This window comes from Aegilops tauschii, chromosome 3 (assembly GCF_002575655.3).
Source record: "Aegilops tauschii subsp. strangulata cultivar AL8/78 chromosome 3, Aet v6.0, whole genome shotgun sequence".
NCBI classification, from domain to species: domain Eukaryota; kingdom Viridiplantae; phylum Streptophyta; class Magnoliopsida; order Poales; family Poaceae; genus Aegilops; species Aegilops tauschii.
The window spans coordinates 446,144,027-446,170,360 of NC_053037.3; the positions used below are offsets into that span (position 1 = coordinate 446,144,027).

The window sequence follows — 26,334 nt, forward strand, 5'->3', positions numbered from 1 at the left end:
GCTCGCCGGCCCGGAAAAATTGGGTGAGAGAGAGAGAGAGGACTGACCTAGTCGCCGCCACCGAGGACCATAGGGAATCATCAGGAGGAGCACCGAGGACCATGAGGAATCGACGGGAGGATCCACCCCCATCTTCCGTAGAGCACCAGCAGCGACAAAGGGGCAGTGGGTTTTGATTTAGGTGGATGAGCGAAAAGGAGAGAGAGAGGGACCTATAGAGAGGCACGAGATCTCGGCGGCGGCAAGGGCGACTCCTCTCGGATCTCGATGGTGGCGAAGGGCTCTGTTATGGTGGTTGGGGCGTCGTTGACGACGTAGGAAACATATCGAGGGGAGCCTCGTGGGCTGATTTTTTCGGTTACCTGTGAAGAGGAGAGACGAAAAAAACCAAACGATGGTGAAAGGAGAGACAAAAAAACCAGACGAAGGTGAGAAGTGAGGCCAAAAAATGGAACGGAGACTACCAAGTATACCCCTTTAGGAGTAGAGATATAGGGTATTTTGTGGTTTCTGCCACTAATTAAGTCAGATCATTTCGCGAGTTCTGCATCTCCCAGGAAGCCGCCTCCTAACCCTAAGACGATGTCGTCGCCGCCACAACTCTAGCCACCGTCTGGGTACCCCTAATGTTCCCTATCCGGTGGCCTCATCGGCGGCAAGAGGAGTGGGTACCCGTCGGTCTTCTTTTATTTCTTAGGTTTTTGTTTCTCGGGCGACATCGACGAGGTGGTGACGATGATGGAGTGTTCGAAAAAGGTCTCTCGGATCTATCTATGCCTCGACTACGTCCAATCTACCGCTGGGAAGGGCCATTGAGAGTTTGTGTCCCTAGATCTTGGCAGTTCGTGTGTCTTTCGAGCAAAGCTTTTGGCTGGCCTTAGGTGTGGCAACTTCAACATCTTCTTCTATGTTGTTTTGTGGCTTAACGGTTCCTCCAACCCTTTGAACTAGTGGTGACGGATTGCAAGCCTGTTCTACTAGGGGTGATGCTCCAGCTGATGTTACTTCAATGATTTTTAGATTTCGTCTCAAGGGGCGAGTGGCTATTATGGTCTTCAAAGCCTTGTATGGCGAGGGCGTTTGCTGGTGTCGCTTTTCTTTATTGTTGATTCGGTGAAATTTTCAATCTCGGGCAGGTGAACAATCGTATGAAGAGGAAGACTAGTATGCTTTTATTGTAATTTTGTTTTTTACTAGTCTTTCTACATCCAACTGTCTATCCATTGTATTGGCGCGGCCATTGTTTTTCTCGACGTTAATCAAATCTAAGATGCCTTTTTGAGTGTCTTTATTAAAGAAACTCAAATGATAAGAGCCACATGTGTGGCACGAAGTAGCATGGTCCAAACGCCCACATTATCATCCATTTTGCCACATCAAACAGATAGCATCAGCAGAATCTTTTTGGGTTTTCGCACTTAAAAATGTTTTATCTCTTAAATAAAAAATCTGATAAAAATCCATTTTCATCATTAAATCCATCTCGAAAAGATCTTCAAACTAGATCCCATATTGATATGTTTCGATGACTTCTTTTTTGGGCCAAAAGTTGCATTGTGTTTAAACTAAAGTTGCCATGATACATTTCATCTATTTTTCCTTCTAGATTTAAAGCTAGTATTTCAACTACTTTTCACGGCAAATCTTATTAATTGACGAGGGAAATTTTTAGTAATTAACCACAACAAATGTAATTCATGGATAATGGCAATTCTTAGTAATTCATCATGGAAAGTTTAGTTTATAGATCATGGCAGTTTTAGTTTTTGACCATGTCAATTCTACTATTTTGACCCTGAAATTTATTTTTTGTATGGACCATGGCAAATTGTTGTGCATGTATCATGAAAGTTTTAAGTAATTCACCATGGCAATTTTAGTTTTTGGTTCGTGGAAAATTTGAGTCATTCACTATGCATTTTTAAACTAGCTGAGCACAGGTTTCTTTTTAATTGTGAACCATGAAAAAATTATTTAATGGATCACGGCAAATTTTAGTAATTCACCATGGCAAGTTTAGTTTCTTAATTCTATTTTTTATAACATGTCAAAATTTACTTTAAACGTAGAATAAAAGTAGATGAAACATATCATGGCAACTTCAGACTAAACATCATGGCAATTTATGTGCACTAGACATGGCAACTTTTGACTGCCAAAGAATATCTTCGAAACATATCGATATGCTCGTCACGACGGATTTAATGGTGAAAATTGATTTTCAATCGTATTTTCACGTTAAGAGATAAAACATTTTAAATTTTAAAAACCCAAAAGATTTCCGCTGATATCATCTGTTTTGTTTCTGTTTGCATGCATGTGCGAAAAAAAGTCTGACATGTCATAATGGGTGGCTAGAAAGAAGTTTGGCTGGACATCCTTCAGTGGGTGGAATTGCTTCTTGCCATACGTGTGGCACTTATCAGGTAATGAAACTCATATATAATGGGAGGTGATTGATTAAAGTACTACCTGCTGATCGCCCACACTTTCAAAAACACGGTAGCACCCTTGGGCGCGCACATCGTACCCCATGACGTTACATGTCTCACAACATTCCCTTGGCAAGAGGAGTGGAACCGCTGGGTACAGCCTTAGCGTCTCCTTGATGACAAGCTTTAAGTAGCTCAAGTTGGCCAGGTCATCTTCTGTCACCGTCTTGTGCTTTGCGCATCGCTCTCGGATTTCTCATGAGCTCGGCCATGGCCCATTGCACAGTGTTGGCCAATGTGTCGTTCCCCGCACTGAAAAGCTCCTGTGCATTATGAAATGAACCATGAATTCTCTAAGTCAGGCTGATTGTGCATTCGGACATACATCAGCACACTTACTCGGATGATGGATTTGATGGCTCCCATGGTGGGCGCCTCGAGGTCATCTTCCTTCTCTAACCTTAGGAGCACGTCCACCATGTCCTCTTCCGCGTCGCCTGCTTTTGGTGCCATACGCTCCTGGTGCTGCCTAAGGACGCAATCCATCAGCTCGAACATCTTGCGGGTATTCGCCTCTGCCTAGTGCGTGGTGCCGCTCACGAGGCTCATGATCCCCCACAGCGGGAACACGTCGCTCACGCTGAACCCGGCAGCGGTCTTTAGCACCTTGGTGGGTACCTCCAAGAACTCGTCGCGCCGATTGAACCGGTCACCAATCATGATACGGAACACCTCATCGGTCGTGAGCGCGGTTATCCGCTCGACGACGTCCACGACATTGCCCGTCAAAGACGCCGCGATGGCGGCGATGAGGCGCTTGACCTCCTCCTCCCGGACGTGGCGGAACGAATGCACTCGCCGGGTGCTGAGCAGCTCGAGGATGCATATCTTGTGGAACTGCCGCCACAGGGTGTCGTACCTGGCGAACTCCACGCCCGGCGTGTCATCGTCGACCAACAAGATACACTTGCTGGGTCTCCACGGCTGTAGCGACCAGACCTCAAACAGTCTAGTCTCTGTGCATCAGTGTCATCCCTGGATCGGTAATGCTGACACGCACAGTACTTAAAGGATTTATAACATAGTAGCAATCACACACTTATTACATCAAATAGTCTCAAGAGAGAACTTATTACAATAAATATGGCTTAAGGCCATCTAATTACAATAACAGCGGAAGGCTTGGAAGATAAAGTGAGTCCATCAACTCCAACGACATCACTGAGTATAAGACCACGACCTAAGGCTCCTTACTCGTCGTCTGAAAAGTCTGCAACATGATACGTTGCAGCCCGAAAACGGGTTAGCACATGGAATATGCTGGCAATGTAACACATAGAGAGTAATGAACAGAATAATGCTATCACTACATGCATATTTGGCTGGTGAAAAGCTCTATGGTTACAGTTTTGCGAAAAGCCAATTTTTCCCTACTGCAAAGAAATATATTTTTATTTAACTACAAAGTTGGTTGAAAAATATTGAGAAGATAAACCCCCTCTCAATCCCAATTAAAAGTAATCATTAACAACCCAACAAAATTAGTTAAGTATAAGATGATGAGATTCACATGATAATCTAAGAACTAGATACTCAAGATGTCCATAACCGGGGATACGGCTAACCATGATTAGATTGTACACTCTGCAGAGGTTTGTGCAATTTTCCCCACAAGACTCGATCCGTTGGATTTCTCGCACTACATGGTGTTTGAGAAATGGATGACCGAGACACAGTCTTTCAGAAGCGTTAGCACCTTACGATGGGTAGACAGTTACACCTACTTTCCCCTACATCTGCTAGTCTACCACTGTAAAAGTTCACACAACTTAATCAACTATGCTAGAGCCCATAATAGCATGTGGCTGCACACGGAAGTTTCTAGCATGAATAATCTCATGATCCCTTTGAGCCTGGATGGCGGTCCATAAAAAAAAGGTAATCACTGGAATACCCAGGTGCCTCACTCCACCCAGATGTGTGTTTAAGTTGCCACCTTAAGTAAACCATTAATTAACAATCTCACATCTGTCATGGATACACTCACCCAATCCACGTCTACTAGCATAGCATAGCAATAAGCAAACGTAGAAGTAACTCCCAAAGGTTGATAATAAAACAGGTAATAGGTACTACCTCATCTACTTCCAGATACCCGCAATATAATTAGATCCTAATCATGCAATTGTTTGAGGTTTGATCTAATGCAATAAAACTGAGTATGAAAAGAGGTATGATCAAAGTGTTACTTGCCTTGCTGATGATCTGTGAATCCTAGAGATTCGAAGTAGCACGCTGCGCACTCTGGGTACTCTATCACAAACAAACAAGCATACAATAAGCACTCATCTAATGCATAGGTAAAACTCAAATAAAAGATCTAACCAGAAAGTTCAACTTAAGAACTCCGGTTTGCAAAAAGAATCAAATCAAACGAAGCAATGAAAGTCAAACGGCGAAAGAAACAATCTTCGTTTACTAATCTGGACCTAAGTCAAATTTTACAGTAGCAAAAACTTGTTTGAGTTGGTTAAACGGAAAGTGGGTTTCGAGACGAAACTCTAGGCGCTTGAATCGCCTGATTCCGATAAACGAGCGAAAAGTTATACTAGAACGAAAAACAGATCGGAAATCGCGATCAGAAATAATCGCGGAAAATCCGAGAAAAAGAAAACGGACGAACAAGCTAACGAACGAACGTTCGCTGTCTGCGAAAAAAACAAAAACCGTTCGTTAAAACGAACGTACAAACGAGTGTTCGCTAAATAAACTAAACCGAAAAAAAAACAGATCTAGGTTTTTCTTTAAAGCCGAACGAAAAACCGGATAGAAAACCGAACGGTTTTCTCGAGGAAAACCGCCGGCGGCGGGGCGGTGGTCAACCTCGGCGGGGCGACGGGGCGGCTCCGGTGGGGCGGCGGGGTCGGCGGCGGGACGGCGGCGGGGCTCCGGCGTCGGCGGGGTCGGCGGCGTCGGGCGGCGGGACGGCGGGCGGCGGCTCGGGCGACGGCGGATCGGGCTAGGGTTAGGGTTTTCGGCGGCGGGGGCGACTTGGGCTGACGGGGCCTCGGGGGCGCGCCTTATAAAGGCCTGGCCGGGCGGAGTCCTGGCCGAATACGGCCCAAGGTCGGTTCGCATTTTTTTTATAATTTCACGCGGAAAAACAAATAAAAGAAATACTAAACGGACTCCAAAAATCCTGAAATAAATTTTTCCCGACTTCTAAAATCAAGCCGGACAAGATGAACATTTATTTGGGGCCTAAATGCAACTGTGAAAAAAGCGTATTTTTCTTAATTCAAATAATAATCAAATAAAATCCAAATAAAATCAAATATTTGTTTTTAATATTTTACCTCCAATATTTCATGATTTGTGGAGAAGTCATTTTATCCCCTCTCATATATTCTGATATGAAATATTTTTGGAGAGAAAAATAATTAAAACAAATGATCCTATTTTCAAAATTTGAGAAAACCCAAAATATGAAAATAACGAAATCCCCAACTCTCTCCGTGGGTCCTCGAGTTGCGTAGAATTTCTAGGGTCGCAAAACAAAATGCAATAAAATTTGTTATGCATGATGATCTAATGTATAACATTCCAAATTGAAAATTTGGGATGTTACGAACCTACCCCCTTAAGATGAATCTCGCCCTCGAGATTCGGGTTGGCTAGAAAATAGGTGAGAGTGGTCCTTCTGTAGATCTTCCTCTCGCTCCCAGGTGGCTTCATCCTCGTTATGGTGACTCCACAGAACTTTGCAAAACTTGATAACCTTGCTGCGGGTGACTCGGCTGGCATATTCGAGAATCTTAACTGGTTTCTCCTCGTAGGTCAAATTACTATCCAACAGAATCGCTTCCAGGGGCACTGTATCTTTCAGTGGTATCTTAGCCATCTCCGCGTGGTACTTCTTCAACTGGGATACGTGGAACACATCGTGAACTCCCGACAATCCTTCGGGCAATTCCAACTTGTAAGCAACTTCTCCCATACGCTCCAAAACTTTGTATGGTCCTACAAAACATGGCGCTAACTTTCTCCGACTTCGTAAACTGTCTCCTTGCGTTTAGAATCCGCATAACTCTTCTGTCTGGACTGGGCTACCTTGAGCCTATCGCGAATCAAGTTCACCTTTTGTTCAGACTCTTTAATCAAATCTGGTCTAAACAACTGACGGTCTCCAACTTCGTCCCACAACAACGGTATCCTGCACCTCCTTCTGTACAGAGCTTCGAAAGGGGCCATCTTCAAACTGGATTGGTAGCTATTGTTGTAAGAAAACTCTACATATGGCAAATTGTCGTCCCAACTGGATCCATAATCTAGCGCACAAGCTCTCAGCATGTCCTCCAAAATCTGATTGACTCTCTCGGTCTGTCCGTCTGTCTGTGGATGAAAGGCTGTACTGAACTCTAGCCTGGTACCCAAAGTTTCGTGCAACTGATTCCAAAACTTTGAAGTAAACTGGGTTCCTCTATCTGATACAATGGTCCTCGGAACTCCATGCAGACATACGATCCTGGTCATGTATATCTTTGCCAACTTAGCACTGGTATAAGTGGTCTTTACTAGGATGAAATGAGCTACCTTCGTCAAACGATCGACTACTACCCATATCGAGTCATAGCCTGAACGAGTCCTGGGCAATCCCGTGATAAAATCCATGCCTAGCTTATCCCACTTCCATTCGGGTATCGGCAATGGTTGTAGCAATCCTGCTGGCTTCTGATGCTCTGCCTTCACTCTCTGACATACATCACAAACTGCTACATACTCCGCAATATCCTTCTTCATTCCGGTCCACCAGAAACTTTCCTTCAAATCTAGATACATCTTGGCATTTCCTGGGTGAATCGAATATGGTGAATCATGGGCCTCTTGCAAAATCAACTTCCTAATCTCCGAATCATTGGGCACATAAACGCGGTCCTCAAACCATAAGGTATCATGCTCATCCTCACGAAATCCCTTGGCTTTTCCTTTACTCAACCTTTCCTTTATCTCAGCAATCTCCTTGTCTGTCTTCTGAGCTTCTCTGATCTTATCCATCAAAGTAGACTGAATCTCTAATGCTGCTACATAGCCTCTCGGAACTATTTCCAAACATAGTTCTTGAAGATCCTCTGCTAACTCCTTGGGTAACTCTCCAGTCATGAGTGTGTTGACATGGCTCTTGTGGCTCAACGCATCAGCTACTACGTTAGCCTTCCCTGGGTGATAATGCAATCTCATATCATAATCCTTAATGAGCTCCAACCATCTCCTTTGCCTGAGATTCAACTCCTTCTGCGTGAAAATGTACTTCAAACTTTTGTGACCCGTGTACACCTCACAATGGTTTCCGATGAGAAAATGTCTCCATGTCTTCAACGCATGCACTACGGCTGCTAGCTCCAAATCATGTGTAGCATAATTCAACTCATGGGGTTTAAGTTGTCGTGAGGCATATGAAACAACTCTTCCCTCCTGCATTAGCACTACTCCAAGTCCTCGACGAGAAGCATTGCAATATACTTCATAATCCTTGCGTTGATCTGGCAGAATCAATACTGGCGATGTAACCAAATGTTTCTTCAACTCCTGGAAACTAGCCTCACAATCCTTAGTCCAATTGAATTTGGTGTCTTTCTTCAACAACTCCGTCATAGGCATTGCAATCTTCGAGAAATTCTCAATGAATCTCCGGTAGTATCCTGTGAGTCCAAGAAAACTCCGGATTTCTCCAACTGTCGTGGGTGCTTCCCAATTTGTCACAGTGTTAACCTTGGTGGGATCAACTGCTATTCCTTCTCCGGAAATAACATGTCCAAGGAATCCAACTTCCTTTAACCAAAACTTGCACTTGCTGAACTTGGCATATAACTGATGTTCTCTGAGCTTTCCAAGTACCAAACGCAAATGCTCCTTATGCTCTTCTTCATTCTTCGAAAAGACCAGAATATCATCAATGAACACTACGACGAACTTATCCAAAAACTCCATAAACACTTTGTTCATCATGTTCATGAAATAGGCGAGTGCGTTAGTCAGGCCAAATGACATAACGGTGTACTCATATAGCCCATACCTTGTGGTAAAAGCTGTCTTGGGTATATCCTGCTCTCGAATCTTCAACTGGTGGTATCCTGATCGCAAATCAATCTTGGAAAATACTTTAGCTCCTTGTAGTCAGTCAAACAAATCATTGATCATCGGCAGTGGGTACTTGTTCTTGATGGTTACTTCATTCAAACCACGATAATCAACAACCATCCTTAACGATCCATCTTTCTTCTCCACTAGAAGTACTGGTGATCCCCAAGGTGACAAACTTGGGCGAATATATCCTTTATCCAGTAACTCCTAAATCTGCTTCTTAATTTCCTCCAAATCCTTAGCGGGCATCTTGTACGGTCTCTTAGATATTGGCCCTGTGCTTGGCAAAAGCTCAATCAAAAACTCATTGTCTCTATCCGGTGGCATGCCTGGCAACTCCTCTGGAAATACGTCAGGGAAATCCTTCACCACTGGCACTTCCTCCTGTACAACTCCTGATAAGGAATTCACTTGAGTCCTATTCGGCACATGCCGGGATACATACTTAATCCTTCTTCCTTCTGGGGTAGTAAGCAAAATCGTCTTACTGGTGCAATCAATGTTTCCTCCATACATCGATAGCCAATCCATTCCCAAAATCACATCCAAACCTTGCGACTCCAAAACTATTAGGTCTGAGGGGAAAACATGCCTACCTATGGCCAATGGCATCTGAAAACATCCTTGGCTTGCCATATACTCTGCTCCTGGCGAGGTTACTAACATAGGTGTTCTAAGAACTTTGGTGGGCAACTTAAACTTATCCACAAATCCCCTTGATATGTATGAATGCGATGCACCAGTATCAAAAAGAACGATTGCAGTAAATGTCTTAACCAAAAACTTACCTATTACTGCATCGGGCTGTGCTTCAACCTCCTCCACATTCACGTGGTTCACATGTCCTTTGTTGAAAGGGTTGGGCTTCTTCCCAGAGCTTCCATTGCCATTTCCATTCTTAGCTTCGGGACATTCATTTGCATAATATCCAGTCTTCTGGCATTTGTAGCAAGTGACTTGGCTTAGATCCCTCTTGGCTGGGGTCGATGGGTTGGTACGGTTATGTCCGTTGCTTCCTCCATTCCCATTACCATTCTTGGGTCCAGTATGGTTGTGCGAACCTCCTCCTCCATGGGTATGCTGAAAAGGTCCTCCCGAATTTGGGGTAAAACATGGCTTCTGATGAGCTCCAGAATTGTACTTCCCTTGTCCATTCTTCCTCTTGCGGCTTTCAATCTGCTGCTGCTTCCCTTCAATCATGAGAGCTCTATCTACCAACTCCTGGTAGTTGTTGAAGGTTGCTACCATCAACTGCATGCTCAGCTCATCATTCAATCCTTCCAGAAACTTCTCCTGCTTGGCTGCATCTGTAGCAACGTCATCTGGGGCATAACGTGCTAGTTTACTAAAGTCCTCCACATACTGGCCTACGGTGCGTCCTCCTTGGCGTAAGTTGCGAAACTCACGCTTCTTCATGGCCATAGCTCCTACTGAAACATGGGCAGCACGGAAAGCTTGCTGAAACTGGTCCCATGTGACAGTGTCAATAGGGTGTGTGGCTGTGTAATTCTCCCACCATGATGATGCGGGTCCATCAAGCTGATGTGCGGCAAAACGCACTCTCTCCACATCTATGCATCCTGCAGTGGTCAGCTCCCTTCCAACCTTGCGGAGCCAATCATCTGCCACAATCGGCTCGGTGCTGTTGGAGAACACCGGCGGATTCAGCCTAAGAAAACGGGCTCAGTGGTCCACAGGTGGTGGTGGTGGTGGGTTGTTGTTGTTGTTGTTCCCCTGGTTCTGAACTAGCACTTGCATCAGGGCATTCTGCTGCTGAATCAACTGAGTGATCTCCAGTGGGAAAACAAATCCGGTGTCGCGTCTCGGAGGCATCTGATAGGTTTTTTAGAAAAGATGAGAAAATAGAATAGAATGAGGTCTAGAGGGAAAACACTACCCATATGCACATGAGACAAACACAATCATATCACTCCAATCAATTCAAACAAGGCATACAATCGATCTAACTATCATTACAAAGTGCTTGGACTATACTATATACATGGTGGAATACTACTACTAATTTGGTGGTCTAGAATAATTGCTCAGTCGAAGACTCCATGATATCTACTCCGGCTTCATCCTCCCAATCATCCTCACTGGGGTCCGAGTCGGTGTCGTCGATGATGATGTAGTTCTCCGGGCAAGTAGAATCGTCATCTTCTCCTCCTGGTGCTGGGTCTCCCATGAATACTCCTAGCTTCTGTATCAGGTCGTCATTCTTCTCCAACAATGTTGCGATTTCCTCCTCATATCCATCGCGTGTAGACTTGAGTTCTTCCTCCAGCTCCGTGATCCTAGTCTTTGCCTTCTTCAGATCTATCATGTTTGCGCACATCTGGTATTCCTGGCGACGAATGTGCTAGTTTAACTCCTGAATGAAAGCTGCAACAGATCTATCCTTCCTGGTGCTGATCATCTCCCATTGCTCGTCTCGGCGCCCATAAATCTGGTAGATAGTATCCTTGAGATCATTGTGGTACACTTCTCCAATGCGTCCCATGGTAATGTGAGCTGCCATACTCTTTCCTAGACTCCAGGTTGGTGCATCAAAGGAAAGTTTTATGGGTTCAGTGACTGGCGTGAACGTCCTTCCTGGAACTTGAACTTGAATCATCCAGCGCTCCTCTTCTGGTAGTGTGGCGTTGTAGGTCCCGGTGAAGCTTGGTATTCTGATGTTCAGGTACCTAGTAACTTCCTTCAAGTGTCGTCCAAAAGGTGTATCCTCATCTGGTTGCGCGAACTTGTTCCTCGCATCCGCCATCCTAAAAGAGTGGAAGAAAGGAGAGGAGTCAGAAATGAGAAGAGAGTAGTGATCTAGGGCTTTAGCTTAGTGGTCGTGTCCTACAGTCAGCGTGTGCTCTGATACCATCTTTGTAGCGACCAGACCTCAAACAGTCTAGTCTCTGTGCATCAGTGTCATCCCTGGATCGGTAATGCTGACACGCACAGTACTTAAAGGATTTATAACAGAGTAGCAATCACACACTTATTACATCAAATAGTCTCAAGAGAGAACTTATTATAATAAATATGGCTTAAAGCCATCTAATTATGATAACAGCGGAAGGCTTGGAAGATAAAGTGAGTCCATCAACTCCAACGGTATCACTGAGTATAAGACCACGACCTAAGGCTCCTTACTCGTCGTCTGAAAAGTCTGCAACATGATACGTTGCATCCCGACAACGGGTCAGCACATGGAATATGCTGGCAATGTAACACATAGAGAGTAATGAACAGAATATTGCTATCACTACATGCATATTTGGCTGGTGGAAAGCTCTATGGTTACAGTTTTGCGAAAAGCCAATTTTTCCCTACTGCAAAGGAATATATTTTTAATTACCTACAAAGTTGGTTGAAAAATATTGAGAAGGTAAACCCCCTCTCAATCCCAATTAAAAGTAATCATTAACAACCCAACAAAATTAGTTAAGTATAAGATGCTAAGATTCACATGATAATCCAAGTACTAGATACTCAAGATGTCCATAACCGGGGACACGGCTTACCATGATTAGATTGTACACTCTGCAGAGGTTTGTGCACTTTTCCCCACAAGACTCGATCTCCTCCGTTGGATTTCTCGCACTACATGGTGTTTGAGAAACGGATGACCGAGACACAGTCTTTCAGAAGCGTTAGCACCTTACGATGGGTAGACAGTTACACCTACTTTCCCCTACATATGCTAGTCTACCACTGTAAGAGTTCACACGACTTAATCAACTATGCAAGAGCCCATAATAGCATGTGGCTGCACACGGAAGTTTCTAGCATGAATAATCTCATGATCCCTTTGAGCCTGGGTGGCGGTCCATAAAAAAACAGGCAATCACTGGAATACCCAGGTGCCTCAATCCACCCAGATGTGTGTTTAAGTTGCCACCTTAAGTAAACCATTAATTAACAATCTCACATCTGTCATGGATACACTCACCCAATCCACGTCTACTAGCATAGCATAGCAATAAGCAAACGTAGAAGTAACTCCCAAAGGTTGATAATAAAACAGGTAATAGGTACTACCTCATCTACTTCCCGATACCCACAATATAATTAGATCCTAATCATGCAATTGTTTGAGGATTGAAAAATGCAATAAAACTGGTTATGAAAAGAGGTATGATCAAAGTGTTACTTGCCTTCCTGATGATCCATGAAACCTAGAGATTCGAAGTAGCACGCGGCGCACTCCAGGTACTTTATCGCAAACAAACAAGCATACAATATGCATTCATCTAATGCATAGGTAAAACTCAAATAAAAGATCTAACCAGAAAGTTCAACTTAAGAACTCCGGTTTGCAAAAAGAATCAAATCAAACGAAGCAACGGAAGTCAAACGGCGAAAGAAACAATCTTTGTTTACTAATCTGGACCTAAGTCAAATTTTACAGTAGCAAAAACTCGTTTGAGTTGGTTAAACAGAAAGAGGGTTTCGAGACGAAACTCTAGGCGCTTGAATCGCCTGATTCCGATAAACGAGCGAAAAGTTATACTAGAACGAAAAACAGATCAGAAATCGCGGTCAGAAATAATCGCAGAAAATCCGAGAAAAAGAAAACGGACGAACAGGCTAACGAACGAACGTTCGCTGTCTGCAAAAAAACGAAAACCATTCGTTAAAACGAACGTACGAACGAGTGTTCGCTAAATAAACTAAACAAAAAAACAAATCTAGGTTTTAAAAAAACGAACGAAAAACCGGACGGAAAACCGAACGGTTTTCTCGAGGAAAACTGCCGGCGGCGGGGCGGTGGTCAACCTCGGCGGGGCGACGGGCGGCTCCGATGGGGCGGCGGGGTCGGCGGCGGGACGGCGGCGGGGCTCCGGCGTCGGCGGGGTCGGCGGCGGGCGGCGGCGGCGCCGGGGCTCCGGCGTCGGGCGGCGGGACGGCGGGCGGCGGCGGCTCGGGCGACGGCATCTGGCGGCGGCGGCGGATCGGGCTAGGGTTAGGGTTTTCGGTGGCGGGGGCGACTTGGGCTGACGGGGCCTCGGGGGCGCGCCTTATAAAGGCCTGGCCGGGCGGAGTCCTGGCCGAATACGGCCCAAGGTCGGTTCGCGTTCTTTTTATAATTTCGCGCAGAAAAAGAAATAAAAGAAATACTAAACGGACTCCCAAAATCCCGAAATAAATTTTCCCCGACTTCTAAAATCAAGTCGGAAAAGATGAACATTTATTTGGGGCCTAGATGCAATTTTGAAAAACGCGTATTTTTCCTAATTCAAATAATAATCAAATAAAATCAAATATTTGTTTTTAATATTTTACCTCCAATATTTCATTATTTGTGGAGAAGTCATTTTATCCCCTCTCATATATTTTGATATGAAATATTTTCGGAGAGAAAAATAATTAAAACAAATGATCCTATTTTCAAAATTTGAGAAAACCCAAAATATGAAAATAACGAAATCCCCAACTCTCTCCGTGGGTCCTCGAGTTGCGTAGAATTTCTAGGATCGCAAAACAAAATGCAATAAAATATGTTATGCATGATGATCTAATGTATAACATTACAAATTGAAAATTTGGGATGTTACAACGGCTGGGTGGCGAAGATGAGGTCATGGGTGTTGGTGATCTCCTGGGCAGCATCGGGGGATGATGCGACCACGACGGGGACCTCGCCGAGCTGCAGGTACCTGAGGGGCATGTCGAGCCGGCGCGCGAGGTTGGTCATGGCGCGGTACACGAGGGATGTGAAGCTTGTTAAAAGTTTGGTGATATTCAGTTGGCTCCCGCTGCTATGTTACATCCTATTATTAAGTCGTGGCCTTTTAGAGGTTGGGGTTAGACTTTATTGGAGAGGTTCATCCTTCTTCTTCAAAGGGTTATCGGTTCGTGTTGGTAGCAACTAATTATTTCACTAAATGGTCTGAAGCAATACCGCTTAAAAATATGACGCATACAGAGGTAACTCAATTCATAACTGAGCACATTATTCATAGATTCGGCATTCCTGAAACATTAACTACAGACCAAGGTTCATCCTTTATATCACATCAAGTTAGAGAATTTGCCGAATCATATAAGATAAAGTTGCTCAAATGCTCTCCGTATTATGCCCAAGCCAATGTGTCGGGGATATACCCCGCGGCGTAAACCGGCCGGAAGTATAACCCGGCCGGACTTGGCGGTTTACTTGAGACCCGGCTGAGACTTAATGGTTCACTGGCGACCCATTTGGACCTAGCGGTTTACGATTCATTGCTAATCCGGCAGGCTGGTCAGAGGAGCGACAAGACCCGGTGGCCCAACGGGCAGTTCATGAAGGCCGGTTCATACTATGGTGGGCCGGTTTAAGAGGAAAGGCGTGAGGAATATTTGTCTTACAAGGAGTTAAGACCTGGACTTGTATCCGGTTTGTATTAGAGATAGACTAGTCCTAATCCTAATAGGACTCCACATGTAACCCGCCCCTTCAACATATATAAGGAGGGACAGGGCTCCCCAAAGAGACAACAGGCAACAATAAATAATCTCTAGGGCTAGACACAATTAGAGGAGAGCCGGTTTACGGCGACTCCCTCATGAGCGTAATGAGATCTAGCCTCAAACAGCATGTAGGGTTATTACCGGATGATGTTTCCCGGGGCCCGAAGCTGTCTAAATCCTCGTCTTGTGTTGCGTCTCTTGATTCCGCTCAACCCCTCTCAAGCTACTGCATAGATGCGCTGGCCTCACGACTAAGTCCTCACCCTAGGACATCTGTCGTGACAAATCCATGACAGTTGGTGCCCATCGTGGGTCCTGCGCACGGTGGTGATGAGTTCTTGAAGGGATCTTTACAGGGATCGAAAAGCTCGCGATGTGCTGGATGAAGAAGAACCGGCGCAGAAGAAGATACAACGTCTTCGTGGCAAGCAATCGGAGGGAGATATGAGATTGAGATTAAAGAAATTAGGGTTTCGCGTCCGGTTCGTCGCCAAGGCGAGACAATCTGTCAATCGCTGGTCGTGCAAAGACGGACGGGGAATCTCTGTTGCAGTTATTCTATCTATAAACCATCAAGTTGCGTTTGCTGCTCCGCGCCTCCACATGCGATCTGCCAAGTCCCGATGCAAACAGTGGTACTACGTCGTTGTTAATTTCTGCCGTGAGGACCAAGTCAAATAGAAACAGTCATCAAGTACTACCACTACTACATCTCATGTGAAGCAAGTCACGGGCAGTCAACCAAGATAAGCCGCTGATGAGTCTGTCAGGTCACCAGAATTAAATATCAGTATTTGAAGCCTCAAGATTACTCAAGAAAAAAGTGCTAGTTGGAGCACGTTTCTCTAACAAGTGATGGATTAATACCCTTCTGTACTGTTGGTACAACCTCACGTGAAGAGTCCAAGTAGCAAAGCCAAGTTGGCATCATCAGGAAGCAAATCGTGATAAAAAAAGAGACTACGATTCGGAAGTGGGGATGGACGTGGCCTCCGCCTCGGCTACGGCCTCGCCTCGCAGGCGACTCTCCGCCGTTGTGCCAGGCTTTAGCTATCCCGTCTCCAGCCAAGCTTTGATTGGTTTCCGCTGCTGTCGAACTGCCCAGGATGACGAGTTGACTCTGCCCTGGCAAACTGCCGCCTAGGCCGCCTATTTCCAGCCGCCCCAGCCTCTGCTCAAACCGCCGCCATGCGCCAAGTTGTCGGCTTGTCGCTACCTCCACCGTAACTTGCCGTGTTGTGCCTCTACCACGGCTCCACCATGGCCGGCCACTGCTGTTGTCCCTCATTTTAAGCCGGCTTGTGTTGAGCCGCCCCGGGTCATGCTGGCCCTACTGCCTTGAGTCCTCACCGATTCAAGGAGTCGTCGTCACTCCTGTGTTGAGCCAGCATGGCACTATTTCTCTGATTGTTTTCAACCAGAAGACTGTTGTATCTGCACGTGAAAATCAACGTGGCAATGGGTAAAGGAACATGGGCTACGGTGCTAGGGCTACATCAGATTATGTTTTTGATCCCTAGTATCCACGTTCATCTGACAAATAATATCAGGTGCTATCCTTTCTTTGTATTTTATCAGTACATATTAAATTGTTTAAGAACAATTACTCTAGTCTATGATACTTTTCCGCAGGACCATTATTCGTTACAAAAAGGGGTCGCATAAGGGGTGCGCGTAAACAATAACTTTTGCACTAGTGCTTGTCTGTGTCATGATGCTCGACGGATACATGTGCAAGTCGTCGCCCCGCTGTTCGGATTGCATCCGTCCGTACCTGCGGGTGATTCGTGCGTCTGCACCGGCTTATAAAAACGTCACGATTGACTCGCCGTCTTACCGTGACTGCGATTGACTCGCCCGTCCGTGCCGGCTTACAACCCCGCGGCTGACTCATCTGTCTGCTTTCGCGGTTGACTTGCTCGTGATTGGTTTCAACTTCACCGTAGTGATCATCAACTTCGCGGCGGATAATTTCCAGCCTAACATATCAGGTGTGCTCAAGTCGCCGCCCGTGCAGCTTAATCTACATCAACCCGCCAGAGCTGCGGTGAGCCACCCTTGCCGATTTTGAGCCGCCGGGGTTATATTAAGTCGCCGGACTGCCTGAGCCGACGGAACTATATTGAGTCGCTGGTCTGCCTGAGCTACCTCTGTCACGATTAACGGGTCATCCGTCGTCCAAAAAAATCAGGTGATATCCATCCAAGTTTTTTTATTAGCACATGTTGTTTTTCTCAAAGAACAAGTTTGTCTTTGCCTTGGCTTGCAATAGTGTTTATGCAGGGCAATTATTTATGACAAAAAGTGATATTATACCGCGGAGATGGAGGCACGCCAACATCTTTTGGCACAGGTGGTCGTCGTTACTCAATGGACTCCCGCACCGGCTTACAACGCCGTGTCCGTCTCTCGCGACCACGCCGGCTTACAACAAGGAGGACAACTTGCCCGTCCGCACCGGTTTACAATGCCGCGGGCGGTTCATCTGTCTGTGCCGCCTCAGATGTTGCGGTCGTCTTTACCATCCGTCTCTCGCGGCCTGGTCTACATCAACACACCGGGCCGCACATGTCTGCATGAGCTGTTATTGAGTATGAGCAAGTCACTGCTTGGGAAGCCCGGTTTTTCTTTCAACAAATTGGAGGCAAATTATCATATATTATCAACCGCCATCTGCACTGGATGGCTCAATGGGAAGGCGCACAAGTCGCCGCCACTACAGTTTTGTTAACTTCAAATCACCAGGTGGAAGGAACCATTGGCCGAGTTGCTGACACGGCTCATACGGGATCATTTATAACCCGCCGCAGTCACCTCAACCTTCTATGGATTCACATCGTGCTATCAACACCAATGATATACAAGTTATGCCGGTTTATATCACGGTCAAAATATGGGGAATCTCAACAACTCCTCGAGTCACCTTTGAGACTCGGGGGCTACGATGACATGATTCAGCAAATCTTGCCAGTTTCAGCAAATTTAAAGAACCCCAGGATGATGGAGGGACAGATAACCCAGTCCCGGTGGCTACTGTAATATTAATGAAAATTTAAAGGCCGTCAGAAAATTTCCGGCTTAGAAAGTATATGACAGTTACAAAATCCCGGCTCAATGAAGAAGTTCCGGGTCATCAGAAAGGATACCGGTTTAAAATCTGGCTCAAGGGAAGTCAGTCTCACTGAAGCTCTCAAATATCCGGTTTACAATCCGGTTCAAGGGAAATCTGTTGTCCCACAAAGCTCTGAAGCTCTCAAATATCCGGTTTACAATCCGGTTCAAGGGAAATCTGTTCTCCCACAAAGCTCTGAAGCTCTCAAATCCGGTTTGAAAATGTCCGGTTCAAAAAGGAATTAACTTCTCGCAAGTTCGAGTTTAAAGGCCGTTAGAAAATTTCCGACTGAAAATGAAGATTCCGGTTTAAAATCCGGTTCAAGGGAAAGATGTCTCCCACAAAGCTTTGAAGCTCTCAATATCCGGTTCAAAATCCCGGTTCAAGAAGGATTTATCTATTGCAAAAAGTTAAAGGGTGCCAAAGAGGACCTGCTGCCATGATGCGCGGTTCAAACATGGGTGTCATGCCTTATTGGCTTATCATATTATTGATCACTTGGGGGCTTGGTCGTATCCGAACCATAGCTACACCTCTTGATCGGCGTAATGCCACAGCATCACTTGGGGGCTTGGTCGTATCCGAACCATAGCTACGCCTCTTGATCGGCGTAATGCCATAGCATCACTTGGAAGCTTGGTCGTATCCGAACCATAGCTACGCCTCTTGATCGGCGTAATGCCACAGCATCACTTGGGAGCTTGGTCGAACCCAAACCATAGCTACGCCTCTTGATCGGCGTAATGCCACAGCATCACTTGGGGGCTTGGTCGAATTTGAACCATAGCAACACCTCTTGATCAGCGTAATGCCACAGTATCACTTGGGGGCTTGGTCGAACCCGAACCATAGCAACACCTCTTGATCAAATTTGGGGCCTGGCAGCCCGTGAAAAGCCTTGACTACAACTGTTTTATTTGCCTTTTGCTAAGTTTCTCTTTCTTTTGATAAGATTTGTGATGTTTTTAAACCGGTGTTCATTAACCCGGCTTGACTTTCAACTGCAAGTTGTCAGTATATGATCAGTCATTATCCGGTGTTTATTAAACCGGCCTGGCTTTAAGACGACAAGTCACCAGTATATGATGAGAAATTGTCCGGTGTTTGTTAACCCGGCCTGGCTCTGGACTATAAGTCGCCAGTATATATTTGGATTGCGCCATTGGAATCATGCGCTTATAAATCATTGGGTTATATTATTCAAATAGCCAAACTTGGCTGAATTTTCATTATGATATTGAATGAATAAGGTTTTCATACCGGATTATATTATCTTGAATAGCCAACATGGCTGGATTTTTATTATGGTTATTAATAACCGGTATTATTGAGGTTTTCAAAGTCACTTTAGCGCAATGGCTGTTATTTTATCAAAGGATATGATTTATTCTACAATGGAAGGAATAGTCCCGAGTCGCTACAGGCTTACGACCCGGCACTTGGGGGCTACATTATTCTAATTGAGATTACATGCAAGTCTCATGTCGCTGCAAGCATGCACCATGACACTTCGAGGCTAATGCAAAGTCATTTTTTATTGGCCTTATTGAAGACCCGACTCATCACATCATAATGAGCCGGCCCTTGGGGGCTACCAATTGCTCCTGTCAACAATTCAAGGTACACAAGTTTTCGTCCATTATATTGAAGGATCCACTGCTCAGTTGGTAAAGCACAAAGCTCTTAACCTTGTGGACGTGGGTTCAAGCCCTAGATGGAAGCTACATTATAAGATGTTATTTTCATTGAAGTATATATCAAGTCCCGGTTCAGTATTATCTTACTAAGCCGGCCCTTGGGGGCTACACATCACTGCTCAAGTCTACATGATTATATTTACAAAGTCCCTGCTCATTATTGCATAATGACCCGGCCCTTGGGGGCTACATTGATTGAAGTTTTTATAAGTAATTACAAGTCCCCGGTTGCTGCAAGCATGACAACCCGGCACTTGGGGGCTACATATATGGAGTATTCAGTTTATATGATTGAGATGAACAAACCGGATTTCTTCAAGGTTGAAAACACTTATTGGAGCAAGTCTTAAGTTATCACTATGTTCTCCTCTTAAGACTTGGGGGCTACAAGTATTATGCATATAAAGGAGGAACGTTTTCAGTTTATCAGTTTTGAGCAAATCAGGAAGATCAATTACATGACCCGGTGTCGACAATAATTATGACCCGGTGCCATCAATATTTATAAATCGGCAATATTGGTAATATTAAACCGGCAAGTTTTACATCTTCAAACTGGCTGAATATCAGATAAGTATTTCAAGACCCATATTTCTTAAACCGGCGCTTTGGAAGCCGACTCAAGTGGATTATTCTTCACAATATTTCTCTGTGAGAAACCAATGTCAGCAAATTGAGTATGAAGCTGGCTTGTTGACCCGGATTTTCTAGAAGGAGGAAATGACAAGGACTTAAGGATGATCAGATGCCGGTATACAAGAATTCTAAACCCGGAGCATAATCTGTCAAATTTGTTCTTGTGTTTGTTTTACAGGATCAGTTTAACATGGATAAATCCAAATTAAACTGGGGGCTAATGTCGGGGATATACCCCGCGGCGTAAACCGGCCGGAAGTATAACCCAGCCGGACTTGGCGGTTTACTTGAGACCCGGCTGACACTTAATGATTCACTGGCGACCCGTTTGGACCTAGCGGTTTACGATTCATTGGTAATCCGGCAGGCTGGTCAGAGGAGCGACAAGACCCGGTGGCCCAACGGGTGGTTCATGAAGGCCGGTTCATACTATGGTGGGCCGGTTTAAGAGGAAAGGCGTGAGGAATATTTGTCTTACAAGGAGTTAAGACCTGGACTTGTATCCGGTTTGTATTAGAGATAGACTAGTCCTAATCCTAATAGGACTCCACATGTAACCCGCCCCTTCAACATATATAAGGAGGGACAGGGCTCCCCAAAGAGACAACAGGCAACAATAAATAATCTCTAGGGCTAGACACAATTAGAGGAGAGCCGGTTTACGGCGACTCCCTCATGAGCGTAATGAGATCTAGCCTCAAACAGCATGTAGGGTTATTACCGGATGATGTTTCCCGGGGCCCGAAGCTGTCTAAATCCTCGTCTTGTGTTGCGTCTCTTGATTCCGCTCAACCCCTCTCAAGCTACTACATAGATGCGCTGGCCTCACGACTAAGTCCTCACCCTAGGATATCTGCCGTGACAAATCCACGACACAATGGACAACCTGAAAGTAATAAGATATTAATCAAGCTCATCAAGAAGAAAATTTAGGATAATCCAAGGAGATGGCATGAGGTATTGTCCGAAGCTTTGTGGGCACACAGAATCTCAAGGCATGGTGCTACAAAGGTAACTCCATATGAGCTTGTATATGGTCAAGAGGCCGTTCTACTAGTGGAAGTGAATTTGAATTCTTTGAGAATAGCAACAAAACGATTTATCGGCGGGGGACTTTTATAACCTGATGATGGACAATATTGATGAAGTCACCGATAAACGTTTGGTTGCTTTGAACGCCATAGAAAGAGATAAGTTGAGGATGGCAAGAGCTTACAATAGGAAGGTCAAGTTGAATAATTTTCAAGTTGGCGATCTCGTGTGGAAGGTGATTCTACCAATTGGTTCGACAGACAGAAAATTTGGGAAGTGGTCTCCAAGTTGGGAAGGTCCTTTTAAGATTACAGGAGTAGTTCCCGTAAACTCATATTTGGTGGAATCCTTACAAGGGAGATTGTTACCTCGAGCTCTCAATGGCAAATATTTAAAGAAATACCACCCAAATGTGTGGCAAGAAGCATAGATAGGCAACGACCGATATATAAATATCGCCCTAAGCAAAGACAAGGCTGATACACAATTATCGCCCTAAGAGTACAAATGGCCGATGGAGTGTTGACATCGTCCTTAGAACAAATGCGGTGCAAATATTTTTCGGCATTCAAGCTTTGCCGAAAAACAGGGAGGCATGTGTTGACACTAAATTTTGGCATGGTATGAAATGCAATTAAGATGGTCTCAAATGGAGAAGTGATCCACATGAAAAAGTTTCGTATTATCTACATGACCATCTTTGAAGTTTGAGCCATCGCCATCCAATCTCATCTCGAAGGCCGAAGTTGTGTTCGAAATTTTGTATCCAGGGCACTGTTCGGCTGATTACTCCTCAAGGCCCGCCTCAAATGAGAAAACTGTGTACATGAATTGTCTTCATCTCGTCGAAACGTTAGATTTTGATATAACAATCGCCTCAATCCGAGATCGTATGTAAAAGTTAGAGCCATCTGAATTTGGCCCTGTCATGAGCCAAAACTGGCCCGCCCCATCAGACATGGTGTGTGGTGGGTAGCATGAGTAAAAGTCTGTTTTGCGCGAGCGATTTGGCCGTGAAGATTGCCTCGAATCGAAAAACGTTCAACATGAAAGTCGTTCGTCTCGTCGAACCGGTTAAATTTTCTTTTGGGTGCATCTTCATCCGAGGTCGTTTGTGGCTTGTGAGAGTCAAAAACCTAACTGATATCTCAGATTTGCCTAAATCCGAGTTCGGTTAATTTTGGAAAGATTTGGACGGGATTTGGAGTCCTTTTCTTGTAAGGGAAGTCCAGCCGCCTCATAAATAGATGAGAAGTGACAGCCGATTGAATAACACACAATCGACAAATTCATCTACCACTTTTTACCTTTACTTTTATCTCTCTCCCTTGTTCTTCTTCTTCTTCCTCGTTCTTTGTCCGTTCTTCTTGTTGCAGGGCGACGAACCTCGAGGCTCTAGGGGCGATCAGGTCGACCTAGGGAAGCCCATAGCCACCACGCGCCCTGACGGGGTCCCTCCCAGGCGTGTGGGGTTTCGGGTCTACAAAAGCGCCCGCTGGATTGCTTGCGTACCGCGCTTTCGGACGGGTCTCCTTCGACGTGAGCTGCGGTGCATCACCCCCAATGTCGAGGGTACTGGATGACGTGTTCGTGTGTGAACACTACTACATCTTACCGGGACAGCATAAACCATCGGAGGCGATACAAGGTCACGATTAGAGGGTAGCTTGCACGGGCACACGAATGACTGGGCGCAAGTGAAGACCGTTCTTTCTCCGGTGGGTGACCCCTAGCTCCTCTTCCATGTCCAGCTCGTTTGGCGAGACTCCAACTGGAAGATCCCAGTCGAAGTGGTACAGTAACGAGGCGAGCACGAGCTCCATACTAGGCTGCACAAACGACACTCCAGGGCACATTCTTCGCCCGGCCCCGAAGGGTATGAACTCGAAGTCCACACCCTTGAAATCGATTGTGCCGCTCTCGAACCGCTCCGGCTTAAACATCTCGGCAACCACCCAGTGCTTGGAGTCCATGCCGATCGCCCACATGTTCACAAACACGGTAGCTCCCTTGGGCACATCGTAACCCATGACCTTGCATGTCTTACAACATTCCCTTAGCAGGAGCAGTGGAACCGCTGGGTACAGCCTCAACATCTCCTTGATGACGAGCTTCAAGTAGCTCAAGTTGGCCAGGTCATCTTCTGTCACTGTTGGCCTCCCTTGTAGTGTGTCGCGCAGCTCGGCTTGTGCTTTTTGCGTTGCTTTCGGATTTCTCATGAGCTCCACCATGGCCCATTGCACGGTGTTGGCCGATGTGTCGCTCCCCGCACTGAAAAGGTCCTGTGGAAATTTTCTTGGATCGGTACATCTCAACGTAAAGGAAGCGGGGTGACGGGTTTCCTCGAGTGCTTCTAGCTAATTTGGGAGGCGGGAGCTCCACCGCCGGTTGCCTTCCCGGCACCAGCGGCCACCTCGCCCGCCGCCGCCCACATGGGCTCGGCGTCCACTCACCTGTCGTGTGCCACTCCGGGCGCGACAGCCACCCTGCTCAGGAGCTCCACCGCACAGCTAGAGGTTTACATCCGCCACGGGTGCTTCATCAACCAAGTCGCTGACCGAGGTCTGGTTTCTTCCTTCGTGTGAGTTGTGCTACCACCCCTCTTTTGATGCATGTGTTGTCTCGCCTAGATGCATTGCTCGCGCCTCCCTAGCTCCTCTCCGCGCTTTCCTCCGGTCCTGTCCGGCTTTGGCTTCATGGATGGTTGCAGCTTCGAGAATGCCATGTTGGCCAAGTATTGGTGCAGTTCCGTTGAGACGGTGGCTGGCCGTAGTCAGCCCGCCTGCGTGCTCGCCGTCGTCCTCAACGAAGGCATCCTGCTTACCCCTAGGGCTTTTGCCGCCTTGCTAGTTAGCTGGTTTGGCGGTTTCGCCAACGGCTACCGTGTAAGGCCACGTCAGCATGGCTCCTTTCTTTTCCAGGTTGCTCATGAGTGCATTGCGAAGGAGATCGTGCTCCGCGATTCCTGGAGTTCGGGTATCATTAGGGTTAGCATGTCTCTTTCCTGCTTAACCCCTTCTGCCCGTCGAGACGTGTCGCCTGCACCTTGCCCTGGCGTCTGCTACCTCTTGAGCACTGCGTTGGTTTTCCCTTGAAGAGGAAAGGGTGATGCAGCAAAGTAGCGTAAGTATTTCCCTCAGTTTGAGAACCAAGGTATCAATCCAGTAGGAGGCCACGCACGAGTCCCTCGCACCTACACAAACAAATAAATCCTCGTAACCAATGCGATAAGGGGTTGTCAATCCCTACACGGTCACTTACGAGAGTGAGATCTGATAGATATGATAAGATAATATTTTTGGTATTTTTATGATAAAGATGCAAAGTAAAATAAAAGGCAACGAAAACAACAAAGTGTTGGAAGATTAATATGATGGAAAATAGACCCAGGGGCCATAGGTTTCACTGGTGGCTTCTCTCGAGAGCATAAGTATTATGGTGGGTGAACAAATTACTGTTGAGCAATTGACAGAATTGAGCATAGTTATGAGAATATCTAGGTATGATCATGTATATAGGCATCACGTCCGAGACAAGTAGACTGACTCCTGCCTGCATCTACTACTATTACTCCACACATCGACCGCTATCCAGCATGCATCTAGAGTATTAAATTCATAAAAACAAAGTAACGCTTTAAGCTAGATGACATGATGTAGAGGGATAAACTCGTGCAATATGATATAAACCCCATCTTGTTATCCTTGATGGTAACAATACAATACATGCCTTGCTGCCCCTACTGTCACTGGGAAAGGACACCGCAAGATTGAACCCAAAGCTAAGCACTTCTCCCATTGCAGGAAAGATCAATCTAGTAGGCCAAACCAAACTGATAATTCGAAGAGACTTGCAAAGATAACCAATCATACATAAAAGAATTTAGAGGAGAATCAAATATTGTTCATAGATAAACTTGATCATAAACCCACAATTCATCGGTCTCAACAAACACACCGCAAAAGAAGATTACATCGAATAGATCTCCACGAGAGAGGGGGAGAACATTGTATTGAGATCCAAAACGAGAGAAGAAGCCATCTAGCTAATAACTATGGACCAGAAGGTCTGAGGTAAACTACTCACACATCATCGGAGAGGCCATGGTGTTGATGTAGAACCCCTCCATGATCGATGCCCCCTCCGGCGGAGCTCCAAAAAAGGCCCCAAGATGGGATCTCACGGGTACAGAAGGTTGCGGCGGTGGAACTAGGTTTTTGGCTCCGTATCTGGTAGTTTGGGGGTACGTAGGTATATATAGGAGGAAGAACTACGTCGGTGGAGCAACGTGGGGCCCACGAGGGTGGAGGGCGCACCCCCCTACCTCGTGGCTTCCTGGTAGCTTTCTTGACGTAGGGTCCAAGTCCTCTGGACCACGTTCGTTCCGAAAATCACGTTCCCGAAGGTTTCATTCCGTTTGGACTCCGTTTGATATTCTTTTTCTGCGAAACTCTGAAATAGGCAAAAAACAGCAATTCTAGGCTGGGCCTCCGGTTAATAGGTTAGTCCCAAAAATAATATAAAAATGTATATTAAATCCCAATAATGTCCAAAACAGAATATAATATAGCATGGAGCAATCAAAAATTATAGATACGTTGGAGACGTATCAAGCATCCCCAAGTTTTAATTCCTGCTCGTCCTCGAGTAGGTAAATGATAAAAACAGAATTTTTGATGTGGAATGCTACTTGGCATAATTTCAATATAATTCTTCTTATTGTGGCATGAATGTTCAGATTTGATATGATTCAAGATAAAAGTTTAATGTTGACATAAAAACAATAATACTTCAAGCATACTAACTAAGCAATTATGTCTTATCAAAATAACATGGCCAA

The 26,334-nt window shown here is 45.6% G+C and overlaps 2 pseudogenes; both read right to left on the reverse strand.

Moving 5' to 3' along the window:
• Positions 1–2,468: 2,468 nt before the first annotated feature.
• LOC109744426 (zealexin A1 synthase-like) lies at positions 2,469–14,262 on the reverse strand (annotated as a pseudogene).
• An 8,887-nt stretch (positions 14,263–23,149) lies between these two features.
• Positions 23,150–26,334, reverse strand: part of LOC109744427 (zealexin A1 synthase-like) — a 61,094-nt pseudogene continuing 57,909 nt past the window's right edge.